The sequence below is a fragment of the Gymnoscopelus braueri genome (assembly GCF_963280865.1).
Source record: "Gymnoscopelus braueri genome assembly, chromosome: 15".
NCBI classification, from domain to species: Eukaryota; Metazoa; Chordata; class Actinopteri; order Myctophiformes; family Myctophidae; genus Gymnoscopelus; species Gymnoscopelus braueri.
In genome coordinates this window covers 16,146,081-16,165,706 of record NC_137620.1, presented here as the reverse complement: position 1 = coordinate 16,165,706, position 19,626 = coordinate 16,146,081, and the positions used below count along the sequence as shown (strand labels likewise).

The window sequence follows — 19,626 nt, the reverse complement described above, 5'->3', positions numbered from 1 at the left end:
GCTATTCAAAAATAGCAGATATACAAGCTCATAGCGTGGCATCGAGTGCCGTGCTATGAGCTTGTAGATCTTCTATTTTTGAAAAATCGTGAAAATGTTTGCAAATCTTTCAATATATATTTTTTTTTTCTTTTTTAAAGCGGACAAAATATGTATAATTTTGAAGGTCCTTCACATGAAAAAGTTTGAGAACCACTGTAGGAAAATATGTTTTCAAACCAAAGAGAAAACCGTCTTTTCAATGCAATTTCTGAAAAGATTGTCTTGCCGATTCTACAAATGCCTTCTAAATCAGTAGTTCTTCTCACATTTCAAGATTTTTCTAAACATTTAAAAAATAGCAGATATAAATGCTTGCAGCGCGGCACAAAGTAAATAACGGGTTAAGTGTTTAACAGTTAATCAATGTACTGTAATCTATTTGATTAAAATAAATCTAAATTGTATTATTTTTACGTTTTCAAATACAGTAGCAAAACACTAAAAATCGCAGATCTACAAGCTTGTGAGCTTGTTTATTTGTTGTGTAGATACTGTTCGGAGCAGACCTTTATTATTTTTGCTACTGTGGTTATTGAGTTTTGACTTAACTTACAGTTTGCGCTGCAAAGGTGCCCAAGTCTAAATTCAACATACCCATGCAAACACAGCTGTGCACACACACACACACACACACACACACACACACACACACACACGTGCACGCGCGTGCGCTGATGGCCGAGGTCAACAGCGGATCGATAACTTGATTGATAAAACATTTGTAAACACACAGCCAGACAACGCCCATGGCAACGGCACGCCAACCTCATCTATAATCACCATGGCAACAACCAATCGCTGAGTAAGGCACAGCCATCTCAGCCAGTGTTGCCAGATTTTGTGAGAGAAATTAGCAACCAGCTCCATGAAAACAAGAGACGACTATCGGCCACATCACATGAGCACTTTAAACCTATATACATTGGCTATTTTAAAATAGCAGATCTACAAGCTCACAACGTGTCACAATGCGACGCGTTGTGAGCTTGTAGATCTGCTATTTTCAAACAAATCTAGGAATAAAATGCGAAACATTTTGAATATTGTTCAAAACATTTTAACAACACAAATCTGGTACAGAGCTTCCTGACTCTCTGGCACAAACAGAGGGTCCCTGGAACAAAACATTTTGAGATGGGGGTCTGTGGCCAAATACATATCTAAAAATATTTTCTGAATCCTAACAGTAATGTTGCTATATATCAGTGGTGTACTTTTCCATGTCAAGGACCCCCAAAATGATATGTATTTGGCCGCGGACCACCATCTCAAAATAAGTTGTTCCAGGGACCTCCCTGGAAGCACAGATCTGAGTTACAAATGTTCGCTTTAACACATATATATTCAAAGATCGCTATGAGCTTGTAGATCTGCTATTTTTGAATAGCCAAATAAATCTTAAACTGATACAGATGCGTTCCCGGTCTTAATGCATTAAGAAAAAACATAAAAAGTTGAAATATGGAGATACGAGGTTTCTGCCCAACAGCGACAATATTGATATTATGTTTCTGGCACTGAGAGACAAACTGTAGCCGATAAGAGTGATGGAATGCATTGAAGTCATGAGAGCCGGGTTTTCATTTTTGCAACCTTTGTCAAAATAATCGGTTCAGCTACAATAAAAGAAGACATATCACATATTGTTCTCTGGTCTCTTGTTTTTTTGATGTGCACTCTGATATGATTGTATTATTGAGTTATCTAGATTCTAGAGAGCACAGAGTAAATTTGTCATTTCTGTCTAGTGTTGACAGGCTGTCAATGGACAGTCTAGCGATGACAGTCACATCTTTTTTTGTGATGGATAGTGGTTTTATAACACATTTTTTATGAAGGAGGAAGAATTCAGCTTTTTAACCCATTAAGACCTGAGGCCGATTCTACAAATGCCTTCTAAATCGGTATAGTTATCACACTTTCAAGCAGCACCGCACGAAGTGACGCGCTGTGAGCTTGTATATCTGCTATTCTTGAATAACCAACGCTAAAATCTAAAATGACACAGATGCTATCCCGGTTTTAATGGGTTAAAATACTTGTGTACGTGTGGACTATAGGCTTAAATCTGTGAACACAGTCAGACATTCAAATGGATAAAGTGGTTAAAATGATTGTGATGCTATATTAACTACTCTTGCTGCATGGGGACCCCCTGGAACCCCCCCAAGGACCCCTGGGGGTCCCCGGGTCCAACTTTGAGAACCACTGCCCCAAACCTCGCTTTCATTTTACATAAGAATGAGACAATAGACTGCAGAGCTCAACTCAGCAAGGTCAAAGACAGTGATTTGTTTCAGGGGAGTTTTGAGCAGAGCAGAGGCAGTGCGTTTCCACGGAAACTGACACATTCTATTTTTTAACTTCTGTATTTTCATGCGGCCAAAAACTAATCATTTTCGGGGTCCTTGACATGAAAGATTTGAGTTACAAATGTTTGCTTTAAAATAATATATATAAAGACATATATTCAAAAGATTTGCACAACATATATATATATATTTTGTAATAGCAGATCTACAAGCTCATAGCGTGGCGCTATGAGCTTGTAGATCTGCTATTTTTCATAGCCAAAGAAATCTAAAATGACACAGATGCGATCTCGGTCTTTTAAAAATTGTATTGCAGATTTGATTTCATAGATAGCTTCATAAAAAATATAAATAAATAAAAACACTTAAACCCTTGATACTTGACTTTTGGCTCTGTACTTGGTCTGCTCTTTTTTCCCCCTCTACACCAAACCTCTTTGCCGGAAATAGCCGATCTACAAGCTCACCTGCGAGGCGTTGTGCGAGCTTGTAGATCTGCTATTTTCGGCCAATGTTCCCCTCAGAATAGTGAGTCAAGTGTTTAGTGTAACAAAAAAAGTTCCTATCACACAAAGATTTGGCGGCCCCCCTGAAATAACTCTGAGGACCCCCTGTTGAAGACCCATGCAGTATAGTGGTTGAATAGAGTTATAACTGTCCCCTCTTGCTGCATTAACCCAGTTTTGTCCTGGAGAGAGAGAGATAATAGCCTACATTATCTTTCCTTGCAGTGGCTTATCTTATCTAATCTGGTCTTATTTTACCTTATGTTCATATCTTGGGGGGGAAGTATTGATTGATGGATTGATTAATTGATTGATTGATTGACAACAAGCATATTATGTTTAAAAAGTCAAGACCATGTGGTATTTAGAAAACTCTTTAGAGAGGACTTAAAACTAGAAGTAGACCCGATCAATTTGGTGACATCCCTACTTTTATTCATCTATTTTGTTACAGACTGGTATCGGATTAGTACTCGGAATCAACCGATATGCAAGTTCAGGTATCATCAGAATCCTTATTGCAAGGAAAATAAAGCAATCAGATCTTGGTGTTGAGGAAAGTTTAAAAATAAATTGGGAATGAGACAGTGGAATGTGTTCCCACTGCAGATAAGATAGAATTCAACAGTCTACATTATTGTTTGACATCGTTCTAACAACCTTTACATGACATTTGAGGAGTTTCAAGATTTTCAAAGTGGGCCCTGATCCATAAAAGGTTGAGAACCACGTGTAGTAAAGCCTTATGAATGACTGATATTAACGCATTTAGACCTGTCAACTGAGGCCAAATTTACTTCTAAATCCTAACAGTTTTCTGAAAAACGTATGTTTCTATGTCAGTGGTCCTCAAACCTTTCCATGTCAAGGACCCCCCAAAATTATATGTATTTGGCCGCGGGCCCCCATTTCAAAATATTTTGTTCCAGGGACCTCCAGAAGCAAAGATTTGAGTTAAAATGTTTGCTTTAAACATATTCAAAGATTTGTACTAATTATCAAGATTTTTCAAAAACAGCAGATCTACAAGCTTGTGGTGCCACGCTATGAGCTTGTAGATCTGCGATTTTTTAATAGCCAAAGAAATCTAAGCGTTCCCGACTTTAATGGGCTAGAGCAGACACTTATCCAGGTTGCTAACAGTGTCAAAATGGCGTCTCCAAACGTGCTGACACATCTTTCAGTTTAAAGTGGCCCCCCGAGGAAGCAATCCCTCTCGCCTTTAATGGGGTTAATGCTAACCATTAGCCTAACCGCGGTGCCCAGCAGGGAGCCAAAACAACAAGACACAAAGTAAAGGTGAAATGTGTTTAAAGGGTGTGCTTGTTGTGTGTCAGGGGAGGGGTGGTGGGGTGGATCAGAGGAATCTGAATGAAGTGAATGACAGAACCATGTATTTCCCCTTTACATCTTTCCTTCAAAGAAAAGAAAACACCCAAAGAGAAGGAGGAATGCAGCATGGAGCAGCAGCACTGGGAACGGATACAGCCCGATCTGAGTGTGTGTGCGTGTGTGTGCGTGTGTGTGCGCGTGCGTGTGTGTGTGTGAGCGTGCGTATTACTTCTGAAGGCCAAATGTCCCCACAAGTAGAATAGACATTGTTAAAGGAGTAGTTTCTTATTTTCCAAAACATTTCTTATTTTCAAATCAATTGCACACCCCATGAGCACACCCCATCATAGAGATTTTTTTGTTTTTGTTGCATTCCTGAGCCAATAATTTGATGACCGGCGGAGTCTCCTAATGAGTCTCCATTGACCAATGACCCGTCGTCAAATTATTGGCTCAGGAATTCATCAAAAACAAAACAATCTCCATGAATTCAAGGCTTCATGGGGTGTAAAATTGATTGAAAATAAGTAATTTTTTTGGTGAACAACTCCTTTAAGATAATGTTTCCTGTTCCTCATAAGAGAAACGGTTGTTTTATGGTTAAACAACATTTTCTGGCTTACAACTAGGAAAAGATTCATGTTGGGGACTTGGGGCTAGAATTATAGGATTATTATGTATTTAGAGTTTAGGTTTAGGGGTTTGGGTTGGAGTCATGCCTTATGTATGCTTAGCTGCAAACCTTTGTCGTGCAACTATCTACAACCTCACAACGCACCGCACTGTGAAACGTTGTGAGCTTGTAGATCGACTGGTTTCGGTGCGAGACACTGCCACGCGACCAAGCGTAACTCAGGCTTTAGGGGTTAGGGTTAAAATAGCAAGAGAACTTCAAATGGCATTTATTAAATATCATACTAAAATGTTTATGTCCTCACGAATACTTTTTTTTACACTAACCACTTGAACCCTTGAATCACTATTCTGAGGGGAACAGTAGCCGAAAATAGCAGATCTACAAGCTCTCAACGCCTCGCAGCGCGAGGCGTTGAGAGCCTGTAGATCGGCTATTTTCGCCAAAGAGGTTTGGTGCAGAGCCAAAGGTCAAGGTTACCAGGTATTGATGGTTTAAGTGTGTTAAATGTCTGAAAACACACATTTAACATAAATCCAATAGCCTATGTAATGGGGCTCCCTGCTTCATCTCTCTCTCTCTCTCTCTCTCTCAGCTAAGGGGTCCTTGGCCTGAACAACATCAGAGACCCCTGGTCTACAGCATGTGTGTGTAAAAGTCTGCAAAAGGTATTAGCGTTAATGCAGTTTTTACCCAGGGGAACAAGAGGCTCTCCTGGAATATAGACGTAGTTCGTCATCTGGAATTCTAATCACACTCTGCTTCTTCTATCAGAGAACACAGTTCTTATTCTAACCGGTAGCTTCTATCAGAGAACACAGTTCTTATTCTAACCGGTAGCTTCTATCAGAGAACACATTTCTTATTCCAACCGATAGCTTCTATCAGAGAACACATTTCTTATTCCAACCGATAGCTTCTATCAGAGAACACATTTCTTATTCCAACCGATAGCTTCTATTAGAGAACACAGTTCTTATTACGACATAGTGATGGCCAACCGTTAACCGTTAAGAAATTGGTAACCCATTGGTAAATTAAGTGAACGGAGGTGACGCAACTCTCCTTGAATGGCTCTGGTTACTACTAGCGGTTAATGGTTAACCGTAAAAAAAGAAGAAAGAAAGATGCTATCTTAGAATTAATCTCTCAAGAACAGATTCTGCACTGCGTTGGAATCTGTCGGTGAGGTTCGTCATAACATGTGTGCATGGGCGTGCCTTCAGATCAGGAAGCGGGCCGCGCTTTACCCAATCAAATGTAGTGGGCGGGATTCACGTGTCCGTCCATCCTTCCCCCCTCGAAACAAACCGAAACTAATTTAACAATAGCGTCCGCGGAGCAGACAAAACCACGGAAAGATATTCACATTTTAACTTACTCTTTCATCATAGAAACAAGTGGGCTTATAACCAAAACGATCCATGTTCTCTGGGAGAAGTGGTGTTAGTGTTCCGTGTAGAAATATTGTTAGTGGGAATGAAAACATAGTCGCACCAACCGGAAGTGATGCGCTGAAGGATTACTGTGATTGTGGTAAGCTCACATTTCATATCACACACACCATACCTGCAACTTTCACTAGCCCCAAAATAGTTAATGGTTAATTAACCGGTAAGGCCTAACGGTTACCGGTTAATAATGTCTCCAAATGGCCATTTCTATTCCAACCGGCCTGTAGCTTCTATTAGAGAACACCGTTCTTATTCCAACCAGCCTGTAGCTTCTATTAGAGAACACAGTTCTTATTCCAACCGGTAGCCTCACAGGGCAGATGATAAACTCCTCAAGCAACAGACAGTCAAGTCAGCTGAGGAACTTGTATCTCAAAAGGCAACTTGTTTTCAACATGATGACACCCCTCTACAGGGCTGTAGCCGCTAGCACTAAAATGTTAAAGTTTGTTATAGATAATGGCAGATGATGATGAAGACAGCTTGGCTACTGTGTGTTCTGGCTATTTGTCTTGATGTGGGGGAACAGAGAGAGCTCTTGTTGGGAGAATTTGGAATCCTCTCATCAACATTTAAACTATTTTGACCACTAGAGCGGTGTTCTAAATGATATTATGTTTCAGTCTTGGGCATCATTTGGGGTCCCTCAGGGGATGGCCAACTTATATGTTCGCATTTAACCTCAAATTCAGTTCTTTCATGCATATATCATTGCTGTGGGGAAAAACCTATACTTTAACTTTTTTATGTTTTTTCGTAACGTGATCATACAATAGCGTCACACAAAAGCATAAAAAGTAGCAGTGTCGCGTTTCAAGCTTGTAGATCTGCTACTTTTTATACGTTTTTATTTGAATCCTGAAAAATAACTGTTTCATGCCATATGAGGTTCATTTCCACCCGACAGAGTAGATATTTTCTCTACCCTCTAACCCTTTTTGTATTTGTTTCAGATTTGTCTGATTTTAGATCGGCGCTGATTATAGACACGTTTTCTTGTCTGCAGCAAAACATTCATTAGCCACTTTCAACATGGTGTACCTATTTTGGGAATGTCATTATATAGGTGACCATTTTCAACAATGTTTGTTTAGATTTTTTTAATTATATATATATTTTTTTTGTATGGCTTAATTAGTACTTTTTTGACACCCTCTAGTTTTTGTTTTGTTTAAGTTTCTTTTTTTAATGAGGTCTCTGGTTTCAGTACTGCTGATATGTGATTATTCTATAATCAACTCAAATTGGCGTGATTCATTCATACAACATAATTACACAATTGAACGAGGCTTAATTGTAGAGCGCTACCCTCCTACATACAGTACATGAGATTAAAGTGGGGTTTTTAATGTGATTGGAGACTCTGGGGGATAATGGAAAGAAAGAAACAATTAACCTTTTAAATTAAGTAATGTGTGCAAATTAATGAAGTTATGACGACTCAGAGCTCTGGCATTGCGGCAGTAATCCATATCTCCTCTTTCTCTCTGCTTCTCCCAGAGATACTGCTCAGCACCAGCCAAACATGAGCAACCAGAGAGACAAATACAAAGGCTGGAGCCAATAGATTTACTATAACAAACAGCAGATGAGGCAAAGAGACAAAGGCCGTAATCAACCCATTGTACTCGGATTTCACATCTTTGTGAAGTGGGGAAATACCTCACTGTGGATTTCATCAGGTCTGAACTCACGCAGATAGAAAAACATAAAAGAGGCTCACGTCTTGTTTTTATAATTTAAGATGCATTGTACAGTACAGCATGTGCAATCCATCTTGTACGGTAGTATTTGGACAGGGCCTATATAAAGAAGTGTGTTCTCCACATGAAAAAAGCATGAACTCAGATGTTGTCTAAAGCAGTGGTTCTCAAAGTGGGGTCCGGGGACCCCCAGGGGTCCTTGAGGGAGTTCCAGGGGGTCCCCAGCTAAATGATAGATAGTTAGGAACCAAATGGGCCCTTATGGGTCTGTAACTCAGAGAGTGTACAAATGGAACCAAATGGACCCGCATTTGTACACTCTCAGAGTTAAATTAACATTGATTTTACGATATGAATTGGGGTCCCAGATAGATACTGTAGAAATGACATTAAATGGGGGTCCGTAGCCTAATGCATGTCAAACTGGGGGTCCTTGCAATTAAAATGGTTGAAAATCACTGCTAGAGCCGTAAAAATCTTCTCTTATGGGGGCCACTGGTATATCTTTTCAAATGGGGGTCGGCGGGCTAATAAGTGTCAATTTGGGGGTCCTTGAAATTTAAATGATTGAGAACCACTGGTCTAAAGGCTAAAGCAGTGGTACTGCGGGTTTTCCTATGCTACCAGCATCTTAATGGCATTCACCCGGTGTCCAGGTTGTGATTCTAGCCATCGAATGGTGGACTAACTATACCTGGTAGGATGAAAACCTGGCAGTAGTACCATTTGTTCCTATCTGGAATTGGGAATCATTGATTCCAAAACATATGCAGAATCACACAACCGAGTAACACAAATCTGTATCTGTTTGCTTTATATTCTACTAGTCCATCCCCGCATTTCCACCCACCATCCATCCAATCCAATATAGGAACGCGACCGTAATTACAGATCCCATAGCCTGCGGGGACTGTGAATATAGATCCCATAGCCTGCGGTGAAAATGCTAATAAACTGCTTAAATTTGGGGAAAGTGAAGAATAATTGGCTTCCTCACTCCCTGCATATTCCAACGGTCAATGCACATGTGGAAGTGCATCGACCGGTCAACTGTGTGTGTGTGTGTGTGTGTGTGTGTGTATGTATGTGTGTGTGTGTGTGTGTGTGTGTGTGTGTGTGTGTGTGTGTGTGTGTGTGTGTGTGTGTGTGTGTGTGTGTGTGTGTGTGTGTGTGTGTGTGTGTGTGTGTGTGTGTGTGTGTGTGTGTGTGTGTGTGTGTGTGTGTGTGCGCGCGTGCACTTGTGCACTTGTGCATTTCTGCGTGTGAGCATGAATAAAAACAGTATGTGAGCATAATAAACACACTCATGTTTCTACTCAGTTCAGGCACATCCATGTCTCTGGTCCATATTCCAGCATGCTGTGTTTGTTTGTTCATGAGTATTTCAGTGTGTGAGCTCTGTGTGTGACCCATCTCAAAATTATTTAGTTCCAGGGACGCCCAGATGCAAAGATTTGAGTTAAAAATGTAAAAAAAGAGAAAAATGTAAAAACATATTCAAAATAGCAGATCTACAAGCTCATAGAGCTTCAGTGCCGCGTTACATTTTTAACTCAAATCTTTGCTTCTGGGGGTCCCTGGAACAAAATATTCTAAGATGGGAGGGGGGGGGGTCTGCAGACAAATACATATCATTTTGGGTGGTCCTTGACATGAAAAAAGTTTGAGAACCACTAATATTATAGCAACATAAGTATATGTATTTTTTTTAAACTGTTAGGATTTAGAAGACATTTGTAGAATCCCCAGAAGCAAAGATTTGAGTCAAATATGTTCACTTTAAAATATATATATATATATATTCAAATATTTGCACAAAAGGTTCAAGATTTTTCAAAAATAGCAGCTCTACAATTTCATAGTGCGGTATTCGGTGCCGCGCTATGAGCTTGTATATCTGCTATTTTTGAATAGCCAAAGTATAAAATAATGGTTATAGCTCAAATCTAAAATGATACAGATGCGTTCCTGGATTGAATAGGTTAATCAACACTTCCTTCCTAGTGCCAGAGTTTTGAGAGCAGACCTGTTGCACTGGATGCCCCTGGCACGATCTGTCATGACGCAAGCAATACAATCCTTTTAAAAGTCAATATAATCATTTGTTGTTACATTGTGTGTCAATGTATTATTATGCTTTACTAAACAGCATGTAACAAGCGAGATAATGAATGGGCGAGCAGGTCATTGTTGGGAAATAAAACCCCTTCAGGGTGATAAAGATTGCCTCCGCTTCGTGTCAGGGTCTTATAATCCCCCCTGTCTGTCTGGGTTTATATCTCGTGACCTTCTCTCTGTTCATTATCCCTTTGCGCGTCGGTCTGAGCGCCGAGGGTCAATTCGGCGCATGAGTTTGCTAATTTGCGATGCGTTCCGTCTTTGATATTTGTTGACGTGATGATCATGTGGTCGTACTTGGGAGTCAAGTCGGATTCAATTACATTTAAAAATCCGACAGGAACAAGCTATTTGTTCGATGTTGAATCATTCAATCTTGAAAATGATATGTTAACAGACTGAACAGGACAGCATCCTTGGTTTGAGGGTGGACTGATTAGGTCTTTTTTTCATGGCAGCCCTATAGACAAATAGTTTGTGTTGTGTAATGTTACTAATGATGCTAATTAAACCATTCAATCCGGGAACGTATCTGTGTCCTTTTGAATTTTAGCTATAACCATTATTTAAAACTTTGACTATTCAAAAATAGCATAGAATACACTGAGCTTGCTGATCTGCTATTTTTTGAAAAATTTTGAAAATGTGTGCACATCTTTGAATATATATATTTTTAAAGCCAACATTTGTAACTCAAATCTTTGCTTCTGGGGGGTCCCTGGAACAAAGATATTTTGATATGGGGGTCGGCGGCCAAACACATATCATTTTGGGTGGTCCTTGACATGAAAAAGTTTCAGAACCACTGATATAGAAACATACGTTTTTCAGAAAGCTGTTATGATTTAGAAGACATTTGTAGATGCGTTCCCGGTCTTAATGGGTCTAACAGTATGTTGATCAGTAGTGCTCCAACTTTTCCATGTCAAGGACCCCCCAAATGATATGTATTTGGCCACGGACCCTCATCACAAAATATGTTGTTCCAGGGACCCCCAAGAAGCACAGATCGGAGTTAGAAATGTTCGCATTATCTGCTAGTTTTTGAATAGCCAAAAAAATGTTAAAATGACACAGATGCGTTCCCGGTCTTAATGCATTAAGGCTCTGATACATTCAGGTCAAACAGAGTCAGGGTGCATGTTGGCTCACTGGAAAAAGGGCTAAATGGAATAGAGCCTTAATTAGTGTCACTGGTAACACCTGTGAAGGAAGTAATGTACACAATTATTTACATCAATATGGCTGCCATGAAAAAGTCTATTGAAATTCTGACAATTCAATTAGAAGTGCAGAGAGAGAAAACAAGTGCACCTGCCAGCATTAGCAGCACATAACGCCCCCTCCCAATCATGTTATAAAGTCAACAGCCATCTGGTGCCAACAGTGTTTAACCCCTTCAGTCCGGGGACATTTTTCAGAAGAAAAAAAACTATTGCTGATTGCTATATCAGTGGTTCTCAAACTTTTTCATGTCAAGGACCCCCAAAATGATATATATGTATTTGGCCGCTGACCCCCATCTGAAAATATTTTGTTCCATGGACCCCCATAAGCAAAGATTTGAGTCAAAAATGTTCCCTTTAAAATATATATATATTCATCGATTTGCACACATTTTCAAGATTTTTCAAGTCACTATGAGCTCTACAAGCTCATAGTGCGGCACTCGGTGCAGCACTATGAGATTGTATATCTGCTATTTTTGAATAGCAAAAGACAAAGTATAAAATAATGTAAAATGACTCCGATGCGTTCCCGGATAGAAAGGGTTAACTTGCGGGAAAATGCAATTTGTGAATGAAGTGCATTGAAGTACCTCCAACCCTCCAACCCTACTGTTAATCTGTCCTGCACTTTATCCAGTCCCAATGTCTCTAGTACCATCAGATCTGCCTGCGGGCAACAGCGGTAGCCTTTGTCGAGATAGCTTTGCCCTGAATTTCCTGCCAACCCAGTTCTGCACAGTTCAAGTGGACAGGCTTCAACGCAATGAATGGACAGAGAGAAGAAGGGTACTCCAAAGCTCACTTCATAAGCTGTGTTTATAAATAAAACTTCAGGAATTGCACTATAGACAAAATAGGCTAAGTGAACCATAAATAACGTGTGCGTCATTTACTCTGGCGTCCATATTTAAAGGCATGTCATTATGGGGGGAAAAAAAGATTCAAACATTTTACAACTAGAAAACTATAATAAGATAGGGCTTAATGCCTCATAATTCATGGGGCTGAGGGTAAATGAAACTATATTTAAATATTCCTAATGAGTTGAGCTGCGTATCACGCTTTCTAGCAAGACCTTCGGTATGTGTGTGACCTCATTGTATCACTACAATTAGCTGTAGCCTAGTCTCCTGAGAAAGACTGTTGGCTCACACTGTTTCAAATGCTTCCACCTATTAACAGTGTTTGGGAAAATAAAGCAATTCCCCACACACACACACACACACACACACACACACACACACACACACACACACACACACACACACACACACACACACACACACACACACACACACACACACACACACACACACACACACACACACACACACACACACACACACACACACACACACACACACACACACACACACACACTTACATTTCGCCTTTGCAGAGTCACATAAATTAGTCCTACTGTAATCAAATTAGTTGAAGCCTATGTGGCTTGCTGCTTAGCAGAAATGCAAATTCAAAAATATATATTTTTAATACTTTAAAATGTATTTTCGTGAACGGAAATGGCAAACAAAGAGATGACAGCTTCCTGTGACTGTCACAACTTTTGTGAGGCGCAGTTACAGAGAGTGTACAGTGCTGTAGCCCTACTCCGGAGAGATTCATTTGCTATGCCAATGGTTCTCAAAGTGGGGTCCCCCCAGGGGTCCTTGGGGGGGGTTCCACTTTATCCATTTATATGTTGTGCTATTCAAAAATAGCAGATCTACAAGCTTAACTGCAAGTTTTTACATCTGTATTTTTTTTTTACCCTTTTTGAAAAATATTGAAAATGGGTCCCGACACAAAATCTTTCCAGATGGGGTCTGCGGCCAAATACATATCGGGGTCCATGACATGAAAAAGTTGAGAACCACCGAGTTGTGCATCAAATAATATTGCATTGGTTTGACAATGATCAGTAAGGAATGAAATACGTGGGTTCCAGACTCTTTTGATTACCAGGTGTACACATCCATTTAGCTGATGGAGTGATATAGTATGTGACTGGTGGCGTTTTCATCAATTTGCGTCTATCCCTCCATCTTTCACTTTAATGAAACCTGATTAGCGACGGATCACATTAAACATCAAACAGCATACAAACTGCTGTCCCAGACATAACAACTAATTTAATCATCCGAGTGGTTTGGGCATCTCACAGTATATATAGGCCCGTTATGGTATTATTAAATAAAGTGACTACGCTGAAACAGAATTACTTAACCTGCTGTAGACAGAATGAGTGTGCCACTTCAATACTGCTCACGTTAGAGTTAACATTACATTACTGCTTTATAGATAGTTAGATCAATAAATATCACAATCGGTAGAACAATCAAAGATAGATAGATAGATAGATAGATAGATAGATAGATAGATAGATAGATAGATAGATAGATAGATAGATAGATAGATAGATAGATAGATAGATAGATAGATAGATAGATAGATAGTAGTGATGAGCGGGTCGACCCGTAACCCGCGGGACCCGCGGGTCAACCCGCGGCGCGGGTAGGTCGAGTCAGGATTTCAGAGAAAATTATGCGGGCTGAGGGTGAGCGGGTCAGCCGCTCTCCACGAAAAAAAAAAAAAAAAAACCTATTTTGACCAACATGCTTGTTTATTCAGCCCATGACAATGTTGTGCTACTGTAGACATTTAAAGGGACTTTGGGTACTTAAAAGAGCGCTATATAATATATATATATATTCCCACCGCGGGTCGCGGGGCGGGTTGAGCCATAGATTTATATATGGGTTCGCGGGGCGGGTTGAGGCGGGTCGCGTTCCGTCGCGGGTTGGGGCGGGGCGGGTCATGAAAAAACCCGACCCGCACATCACTAATAGATAGATAGATAGATAGATAGATAGATAGATAGATAGATAGATAGATAGATACTGTAGATCATTGGTTCTCAAAGTGGGGTCCGGGGACCCACATGGGTCCTTGGGGGGGGGGGGGGGGGGTACCAGGGGGTTCCAGGGGGTCCCCAGCCAAATTAGTTAATAAAGTGTCACAATCATTTCAACCCCTTATCCATATTCTATACTTTGGTATATAGACAAGCTCATAGCGCTATGAGCTTGTGGATCTGCTATTTTTGAACAATCTTGAACATTTGTGCAAAAATTTGAATTATATTCTTTAAAGCGAACATTTGTTACTCAAATCTTTGTTTCTGGGGGTCCCTGGAACAAAATATTTTGGGCCTGCGGCCAAATACATATCATTTTGGGGGTCCTTGACATGAAAAGGTTTGAGAACCACTGCTGTAGATACAGTAGATAGATAGATAGATAGATAGATAGATAGATAGATAGATAGATAGATAGATAGATAGATAGATAGATAGCAACCAAACAAACTCAACTGCCCATATTTTCGTTTAAACCTCGCCACAACAAACCACCCTTTGTTTGTGTTCACTCTGTAATGGAGTTGCAACAATATGACCATTATAATCTCTCCACATCCACAACAAACAGGCCCCTATAGATTCAATAATGAATACAGTCCCATGGATACAACGTTCCAACAGGCTGGTTAACAGGCTGAGCGGGAAGCAGCCAGCAAACAGTAGGGAACACCATACACCACCCAACAACATAACAGCAACAACACCACCACAATAAGAACAATCACTGAAGAGGCCAGGGCCATGGCAAAAACAACACCATGTCCCCTTCAGTTTTAGAGCGTGACTACCGAAAAGTTGGCAGTGTGGTGACAATGCCAGTGGTGGAAAAAGTACTCCATTATTGTACTTAAGTAAAAGTATCAATATTGCAAAGTAGAAATACTCTGTTACAAGTGAAAGTCCAGAATTCAACATTTACTTGATTAAAAGTACAAAAGTATTGGTTTCAAAATCTACTTAAAGTGCCAAAAGTAGAAAGTACTCGTTATGCAGAATGTCCCATTACACAAGTTTGCACATGTATAACATGTATAAAAATGTTTTGAAAATAGCAGATCTACAAGCTCACAATGCATTTTCAAATGGCCGGAATGAAGTGGTTAATGTATGTTTTGTAATAATAAAAAAAATCTACAAAGTAACAAGTAACTAAAGTTCTCAAATAATTGTAGTGGAGTAAAAGTAGAATATTTGCCTCTGAGATGTAGTGGAGTAGAAGTAAAAGTACTGACAATTTGAAATACTCCAGTAAAGTCAAAATACCTCAGAATTGTACTTAAGTACAGTACTTGAGTAAATGTACTTAGTTACTTTACGCCACTGGGTGACACACAGTGAATCCTCCTCGGTATTATAATTTAACCATTTGAGACCAAAATGTGGGTCCATTTGGTGCCATTTGTATTCAAAAACTGGGTCTCTCCCATGTCGAAGATCAAACTTCTTCCACTCTTCCAACTTAAGACAGAATCCCTAGCTTGGCCCAGGGGAGAGGCTGTGCCCTAGCTTGGCCCAGGGGAGAGGCTGTGCTTATATGAGCTTCAGGCAGTATTACTTGTCAACCAGTAAGGCCTACAGTATGGGTTCTACCCGACCAGGGTCTACAGTTCTCAACAGAGGAGTAAAGGGAGACCACATCCAACCACTGCCGATGATGTACTAGCTAGCCATATTGTAATAAACCACTTGAACCCCAGCATCCATATAGGCCAAAAAATAGCAGATCTACAAGCTCACAATGCATCGCCGTTGTGATGCATGTGAAGTGTGAACCTGTAGATCAGCTATTTATGGCAAAGAGATTTTGGTGTTGAAGGGAAAAATTCTGTGCAAATGCAGAGACAATCTCAGGTTCCAGACTTGATAATCTCTAGATGGTTGACACACTCTAAGTGGTTAACACACTCTACCACATTGGTTCTCAAACTTTTTCATGTCAAGGACCCCCAAAATTATATGTATCTGGCTGTGGACCCCCATCTAAAAAAAAACGAGTTGCAGGGACAAATATTTTTGAGTTACAAATGTTTGCTTTAACAAATATATATATTCAAAGATTTGCAAAAATGTTCAAGTTTATTTCTAAAATAGCAGATCTACAAGCTAATAGCGCCGGGCTATGAGCTTGTAGATCTGCTATTTTTGAATAGCCAAAGTAAAAAAGGTTAAACGTATTGTGATTCTATATTAACACATTTTGCTTGCCCCCTGGAACCCCCCCAAGGACCCCTGGGGGTCCCCGGACCCCACTTTGAGAACCAATGCTCTTCTACCAGATTGGTTAAAAATAATATGTGGGGCATACAACAAGGAAAGATTGCAGCATTAAATGAACATTTAATGGGTGGATTTGCAGGGTCGAGTGGGTGACGTGATGATCGCACTGACTGGATGAATGGAACACTGGATCACTACAGCAGCCCTAATCCAGTGATCTACTGAACCCTACAGCCACTAAAACCCACCACAACCACAAGCCTTTTTTTTCTGTCACACAAGCCACTGCCACTCCTATTCACTATATACTGTGGATTCGTGCTGATCGGGGCCGGTGAGGTCATGATGGGCTCATCTGTGACACCTGTGTGTGCGATCGGTTCGAATCCCGGCCGAATCACGCAGACAAAATGGAATCACGAATGAAAGATTCTGCACGGAGCGATCTCCAACAAGCAATGATGGACGTTATGATCGTTTCTAATTCTAACCTTGTGCTGTAGTGACTGCAAAAAAAAAAACCGCTGGAATGTTGTATTTTTTTAAAGATCAGACGCGAAATGCGTGGCACTGACAACGACACAACGTGCATGATAATACACAAACACACACGCTTTATAGCATACACACACACACACACACGCACGCACACATACCATGGCTGTCACACATTGCAATGCAAAGCGGATTAAAGCAGCTCTTTACCTGGCCGGGTGCCGCTTATAGAAGAGCCGATCTCTCTCTCGTATTATCTCTGTGTTCTATAATAGTCGGTGCGTGTCTTGTCTTCTCTTCTATTCCTCTCCTCGTCTGGGTTTCATATTAGAATGTCCATGTTTTCCTCTCGCTGGTGATGATGGGAGAAGCAGGGATCGAGGGATGGAAGGAGGAGGAGGAGGAGGAGAGCCTTTGAAGTGAGAACATGTATGTCACGTCGTTTCGTTTCCAAGGCAGCAAAGAGATGCAGGCAGCGTTTCGTTTACCAGGGTCTGCCACTAGGCTATTCCTAGCCCTGATTCATGACTGTCCCATCATAACAGTCATGGATGAACTTCAACCTGGTGTTTGCACTTTCTTCCTTTTTGTCCCGTACATCTACATACACGTTCGTATTTCAATTATAAAGTGCTTACCCCATGGCCACGGATGTTACAATTACATACGGCACCTCAAACGTACTCGAATATTCCGTATTGTTCAATAAAAAGCATTTTAATCTGATCGGTGCACATTTTCTCCATATTTCCTCCATAATTTCAACCACGTAACCCTATTGGTTGGGAGGTGTATTGCACTCTGATACGTTACAAAATGGTCGCCGATCAGATTCAAATGCTTTCTATTGAACAATACGGAAGATACGGATACTTTTGAGAACCCGTACATAATTGTAACATCCGTGGCCATAGGATAAGCCCTTTATATTTGAAATGTGAACGTTTATGTATATGTACGGGCCAAAGGAGAAACAATGCAAACACCATGTTGAAGTTCATCCATGACTGTCATGACAGACGACCGTCGTGTGATCCATGGCTAGGCTACTGCGCGTGCGCGACCCGAAAGAGCCGATGATAGCCGAGAGCCCGAGACCAACACCCAGTCTGTTCTATTCTGTTCCAATGATGTGGTCATTGCTTTGGGGAAAGTGGTTGGACATAATGTAAAGTATAGGCCTATTATATCAGTGGTTCTCAAGCTTTTTAATCTCAAGGACCCCCCAGAATCATATGCATTTGGCTGCGCACCCCAGTCTCAAAAATATTTTGTGCACACCTGGAAATATTTGAGTTAAAAATGTTTGCTTTATATTATATTCAAAGATTTGCACCAATTTTCATGATTTAACTTTTTTTCTCCAGATCTACAAGCTCGTAGCGCGGCACGAAGTGACAGCTATGAGCTTGTAGATCCGCTATTTTGAATAGCCAAAGTATAAAATATGCTCAAAGTAGTTAAAATGATTGTGACCAACAAACACCCCCATTCTATTCCAATGTACTGTATGTGGTCATCGTTGCTTTGGAGAAAATGGCTGGACATAATGCAAAGCAGTTCTCAAACTTTTTCATGTCAAGGACCCACAAAATAATATGTAGCCTATTTGGCTACGGACCCCCATCTGTCTGTGCCAGGGACCCCCATCCCGTAGAAGAGAAGATTCAGGCCTAGCTATGTTATAAAGAAAATTATTAAAAAATATTTTCGATATATTTTTTAAAAATTCACATACAAGCTTTGAGCTTGTAGATCTGCAATTTTTGAATAGCCAACGTATAAATGGATGAAGTTGATTATTGTGATGCTGTATTAACACATGTTGCTGGGGACCCTGTACCCCACTTTGAGACCCAATGATTTATCAGACATAAATTTACCCTTTAATTTCTTGTTTCTCCCCGAAATGACTGGATATCACAGGTTTTGTAGCAATTTGTAGAATGCTGAAGAAGTATTGGGCCTGACATGTAATTTATTTAATAAGTGAGGGGCTAAAAAATACACACACACACACACACACACACACACACACACACACACACACACACACACACACACACACACACACACACACACACACACACACACACACACACACACACACACACACACAAGCTCGAGGTTCAACTCAACACAAGAAGGATTCATAATTGTTTTCTTGTTTCTACAAACGAGTAGGCCTATAATTGCCATGATAATTAGACAAATTATTCGAACAATGATGACCTTCTCCACCAATCACAACGTGACCATCCCTGCGGGCTATGGGACCACGTGGAGAAACCCAAGTACACACACAAGATGATCAAAGGCGTGGTGGAAAAAGTACAAATACTGCAATGTTGAAATACAAATACTCTGTTACATGTACTTGAGTAAAAGTACAAAAGTTTTCAAATTTATAAAAATATTTAGAAAAAAGCAGATTTACAAGCTCACAATGCATCTCATTGCAATGCATTGTGAGCTTAGATTGGCTATTTTCAAATTAGGGTTGAAGTGGTTAATGCATGTTTTGTAATAATAATCAAAATCTACAAATTAGCTAGTAACTAAAGGTTTCAAATAATTGTAGTGGAGTAAAAGTACAATATTTGCCTCTGAGATGTAGTGGAGTAGCCTAGAAGTGAAAGTAGGCTACTGTAAATTGGAAATACT

At 40.3% G+C, this 19,626-nt stretch overlaps 1 pseudogene across 1 annotated transcript in view; it reads right to left on the bottom strand.

Moving 5' to 3' along the window:
- Positions 1–17,309, bottom strand: part of LOC308102010 (actin-binding protein WASF3-like) — a 66,400-nt pseudogene extending 49,091 nt beyond the window's left edge. The window contains exon 1 of the transcript XR_013934990.1: positions 17,173–17,309. The product of XR_013934990.1 is annotated as an actin-binding protein WASF3-like (transcript). The remainder of the gene's footprint in view (positions 1–17,172) is intronic.
- Between the last annotated feature and the right edge of the window lie 2,317 nt (positions 17,310–19,626).